This window comes from Durotheca rogersii (genome assembly GCF_024521655.1).
Source record: "Durotheca rogersii strain YMJ 92031201 chromosome Unknown GGS23scaffold_21, whole genome shotgun sequence".
Classification (NCBI taxonomy): Eukaryota; Fungi; Ascomycota; class Sordariomycetes; order Xylariales; family Xylariaceae; genus Durotheca; species Durotheca rogersii.
This window is the reverse complement of record NW_026251252.1, coordinates 172,426-178,425: the sequence shown is the minus strand read 5'-3', so window position 1 is coordinate 178,425 and position 6,000 is coordinate 172,426.

Here is a 6,000-nt window from a genome sequence, read left to right as displayed (position 1 = left end):
AGGTTAGGAGTCGCTAATCGTTAAACTATTTATATTATAGGCTTTTCGGGTTCTTCGAAAGTTACCGTTTTTTACTATCGTCGTTCTTCGGCGTAGGCCTTATCGGTAATTTATATTACTATACGACGTTCCGCTTACTTATAAAGCTAGGTATAAAGAGTCCGGTAGTCGATATTTCCGATCTTATTATAGTTATAGTCTTCCGTTTTATAGAACTTTATAATTAGGAATATCCGGAGTTTATCGGTTAGGTATCCTACTTTCTAGGAAAGCTTTCCGTTATCGTTTACGAGCTTGGAAAGACGTTTATAGTTTATAAAATACGTAAAGATCGCCTTAGGATCGTTAATTACGTTACCTCGTTTTAGTTATACGAGTTTACGTTTAACGTTAGCTTAGCTTAGTTTATCGGTAATCTTAAAACGGTACTTTAAGACTATAACGATAACTCTTTAGATCGTTTAATCCTTCGTAACGTCGTTAATACGCTTCCTAATGGTTTTAGTCGTAATTTATTCGCCGATCTCCTTAATCTTATCGTCGTTATTTATATGGTAGCGGTTAAATAATCGATCTATTCTCTTTAGTTATTAGGTTATATTATATTTATTAAACTTAAGCTTAGGGTAATCGGTAGGGTTAGGGAACCTAATAGCTAGTATTACGATAGTCGGGGTAACTACCGGTATATTTTAATTACTAAAGGCCCCGTTATTATTATTCTAAGATAATGCTATAGGGATTAGCGGGATAAATATAGAGCCGCGGATAAGGGGTAGTTAAGTAGGAGTTTTATCGTCGTCCTTCTCCTCTTTAGGCGGATATAAAGGCGGAAAACTAGTATCGATTCTTAAGGTCTTTACTAGTAGTTTAGTTTTTATTACTTCGGGTCCTAACGGCGATTTATTCCGTTTCTTAGCTACGGATTCCGTTTAGTTTATCGGTACGAGGTATAAAATAAAAAGAGGAATAATAGGGGTTTTATTATCTAACATAAGAGTAAAGGTATAATAGCTATTATTTATATCCTAATACTTTTCCTTTAGTATAGGTATATTATTATCCATTATATTATCCCGATCGATAGGATCCGGGTATTATACGAGTTTCTTTAGTCGGCTAACGCTTAATTAAAGTACGATACGTATTCCTTAGATTAATAATTTAATTATTATAAATAAGTCGACGATAATTCCTTTTATTAAGGTTTAAAACTTCTAACGTATAACTTTCGTTAAGGTAATACGTATAAGGGATAGATCCCGAGTAAAGAATCGCGCTAGATACGATACCGGTTATAACTATAGGCCGGTTTCGATCTAACGGGGGCTATTTAATAATATTAGCGGTATTACCGCTAGGCGCCGTTTTACGCCTATATTAATACTTCTCGCTATACTAGTTATTAGTTAGTAATATAAAGCTAACCTATATATAGGTATACCTATTAGTTCGACTTTAATTCCGTTTTCCTAATCCTTTATATTTACGTAGTTTTATTAATATTAATTCCTAATTCTTTTTAAAATTATCGGTTATTAATAGCTATTAGTTTATTAATCTTATCTATACTATTAATATAAATATTTATATTATATCGTATACTATATCGTCGAATCGCTACGCCTAGGTATCTTAAAATACCTCTAGTATAATAAGTTATTAGTATTTATATATTTAATTTATATCGATTAATAAGTTTAGAAGGAAAAAGAAGCTATCGTAAGGTCGGTTAAGGTATAATTATTATTAGCCTTTATCCGCCTTTAGTATTAATAAGGAAGTAGCGGGTCGTATAGGTTATCGTAATTTATACTAAGGCGCTTATACGTTTAATCTATATAGTAGATAGATAATTATAAAAGGGCTACCTTAATCGCTATAAGCTTTATTTACTCGTACGAGATATACTATATTATTAGCGGTTCGAGGAAGCGGTTAGTATCGAGGGCTAAGTACTATCCCTAGTAGCGGTAGTATTACGACGAAAGTTCTCCCGGGTTTTACGGGTTCCTCCGTATAGGTAAGTAAATAACGATACGAAGGATGTTCTAATCGATATAAACGCGGTTTAGTCGTCGTATTATATCGTAGTATCGATAGCTTAATGGCGTTATAAGTATTAAGGGCTAGGTATTATTTTAATAGTAGTAGTATCGTAGTAAAGGTTCCCGGGCTTATACGTACCTTCCTATAGTAAATAAATAACCATAAGGCGGGATACTTTATTTAACGTAAAACGCGGACTACCTCGCGGGTTAAATAACGACGCCGACGGCGATCGGTATCCTTTAAATCCTAGTAGCGTAATAGAAACTCCGTAGATTAAAGGTTAAGGGGTCGAAAAAGTTATAAGGTAATCGCTACTAAGGAGGAATAAAACGTACGCGATACTAAAGACCCGGATATATTTACTCGAAAGTATACTTTATCGAAGACTATAATACGTACGATAATCTAAAATAAATAAAACTAGTATCGCTATATTAATCGAAAGGTAAGGAATCTAATATAGTTATCGTATCTTAGCTATGCCCTTTAGTCGTAGAGATATAATAGTCGCTAGCCCGAAGGTATAAAAGGTAAGGAAAGAAAAGAAGTAAAACGTAAAAGTTACTTATTCGGCTATAGCGGTACGACGAAGTAACTTAAGCGCTTATAATTAAAATAGATATACTAATCGGAGAACGACGGATCTAATAATAAAAACGAATCTTTAATTAAGGTAAAAATAATAAAGATAGTAATCTAGCTAGGTAATGATCTAAATAATAAGTATGGTATATTCCGTACTTACGGGAGTTATGGTTACTTTATATAGGCATAAGGCCTATCGTAGCGTGTTACGTGATGTATCAAGAGGGTATGTCTTACCGCACCACTACATTATAGCGTCCTTACTAAGTAGATCCTTTTAAAGGTTTCTAGCGTAAATCTTCTTCTCTTTTTTATATCGAAGTTAATAAATAAATTAATCGGAAAGCGAGATTACTTTACGTAAAAGGTTTGCTATATATTATATGGGCTACCCTTATAAACTAATTCGCGTATTATACGTAACGTAAATTACCGGCCTTTAACGGAATAAGATTATAGCCTCGAGCTCGGCTCTAGCGACGTTTTTAGCAGGCGTAATACTTATAAGAAGTATTTCTAACGCGATTTAAAGGTATTAAAGGTTATTAAATTAAGCTTCTTTCGCTTCGTATCGATTTAGAATTTTAATAAGCTATACGCTTACGATTAACGCCTTTTCTAACGTAACGTAAAAGAACGTATATTTAATTATTACCTTATCTATCGCGTAAATAAGGACCCTAGCGAACTAAAGTCGTTTTACCGCGTTAAGCTTATATTAAATTATCTATATATTAATAAGAACGAGTTACTTTTAATTAACGGTACTTAATTTCTAACGTATATATTAACGTATACGCGATATTAAGTAACCTATTAATACGAGGATAACTACTACGGCGACCTTCCCGGACCCGACGAAGAGAAGTTCGAGCTCCTAGAGGAAAAAGAGTAGGCTTTAAACGAAAAGGACTAAGCTAAATTAACGCGTTTATTCCCGAATTAAACGCTTACGTAGGAAATATTTAACGTACTTAGGAATAAAGATATTAACGTAAATTACGATTAAGTTATATACGTAGCCCGATATAAGTATCCTTACTTTTACGATTTTACTTATTAGCGCGAGATAATAAGTACTACGAATACGCCGGAGTAGGAAATCGTTCCCTTAGATATCCGTAATACGTTAAATTCGGAATAAAGGCTAATTTACGATATCGTTTTCGGCTACGTATAAAGTCGTAACTAAGACTAGCTCTTATTTTAAATCGACGGTAATAACGGTACTAGAAAATCGTATCTAATTAAGATTTTAGCCTCTTACGTTCGCTAGGCTCTTACTTAAGATTCGGTAGCCCTTACTACCTTAACTAGCGCTACGAGTAATAATATTCGCGGGAGAACGATATATTCTTTCCTTCGTTTACCCGTAAAGCGTAACTTTAAGCCGCTCTTTAATAACGCTTTCGCTAAGGTATAACGACGCTTTATTAACCTTTATTATTTAATTATCGACGAAAAGAGTATATTAAGGCTACGTATACTTAGGTTTATTAACCGCCGTTTACGGTAGATATTTCCGCGTAACTTACGGATTTTTAATAGCGTAAATATAATCTTAATCGGCGACTTCTTTTAGTTACCCTTAGTATTATTAAAGCTTATTTATACTTTTAATTCGACGTATCTTTCGGTAAACGAATTCGTCGGCTATAATACGTATAAAGCTTTTTCTAAGTCGGTATTTCTATCGGTAGTTTAGCGTTAGATAGACGAGGATTAGGCGCCTTTTCGAAAAGCGTTAAACGAATTACGCTTAGCGTAAGTTTCCGCCGAGTCGTTTTAGCTCTTATCTACGAAAATAACCGCGATACTAACTAAGTAGGATCGTTTCGGCTTTAAAGAGGCGGTACGTATATACTTTACGCGTAAAGAAGTACTTTAATATAATTTTAATTATCTCGTAACGCTTAATTCGCTAGTTATTTAAACGTACGTTATTTATTACGGCCGAGGAACGTTAAACGCGCTTAACGACTTAGCCGGTAACCTTTCCTTTAAGCTATTACTTTATATAAGCGCTTAAGTAATATTATTACGTAATATTTCTTCCGAAATACGGCTTATAAATAATTCCTAAGGCTTTATTTACGATATAAGTTAAGCGTAAGGCGCTAATCCTAAACGTAAGCCGCTAATAGTAGTTATAATAGCTTTCGACGATTACGACGGGCCCGGGTTTAAAGATACTTAAGGAAATAAGCTACGCGATTCTCGAGGAAAAAAGGTAGTACTAATATTATACGAGCGCTAGGAGTTCGATTATAAAGGTATCTCCTATATACGAGAATAATTCCTCCTAATTATTTCATACGTAATAACCGTTTATAAAGCGTAGGATATTATTATTCTTTACGCTATCGTTAGAATTATAGAAAAGGAATTCGCGTTAGGGTTAAATTACGTCGCCTACTCTAGGGTTATCTCGTTATAAGGCCTAATATTCGACGAGCCGTTTTATAGGAATACGGTATATAAGGAGTTAATAAATGGTAAGTTTCTTTTTACGTTCGTTAATATTTAAGCTAATATATATTTCGTAGGCATAAAAGCTAAGCTAGAAGATAGAGATCTTCGTTTACGTATATAGCTATTTATTTAACCTTTATACCTATTACGATATTCTTATAAATAACGTACTTTAGCGCTATAGATAATAAGTAAAAGTAACGTATATACGTTAATTTTATTGAGCGAATATAATTTATAATACTTTAATTAATCTCTATATAGCTAAACCGCGTAAAAATAAAGAATACGGATATAAAAGTAGCGTAGATATACCATTTTCTATATAGGAGTACGTTTTTCTTACTTTAATTACGGAGCGTTTCCTAAAGTACGCCGCTCCTTCCTAACGTATAAAGATATCGCGACTTCCTTAGTAACTAACGCCGTGCCTTCCTTTAATCGCGACTTCTTATAACGCTTCCTTATTTACGAAATAAAATAACTTATTTCCTACTATTAATTACTTTTATTATTTCCTTTCCTTTTTTCTTACGCCTCCTACCCCTTCTATAACTACGTAAATTTAAACCTTCGTATATAGCTAATTAAACTTAAAACGAACGCTAACGATATTTCGTAATTTTTTATTTAATGAAATAAGATTAAAGTAATTAAAAAAAGTAAGAAATTTAATACGCGCGCGATAGATTTAGCTAATTAAAGTAATATCTAGGATTTCGATTACCGAGCTCGCTAACCTAGGCTTCGATTAGCTATCGGCTAACAACGCCCGCCGCGTAGTTAGTATTAATATTACGATAAGTAATATTAGCGGTTTAGCGGCCGCCGGCGGCGGTAGCGACCCTTTTCCCTTTAATATACCCTATAAAGTAAGTTATATTTTACGAA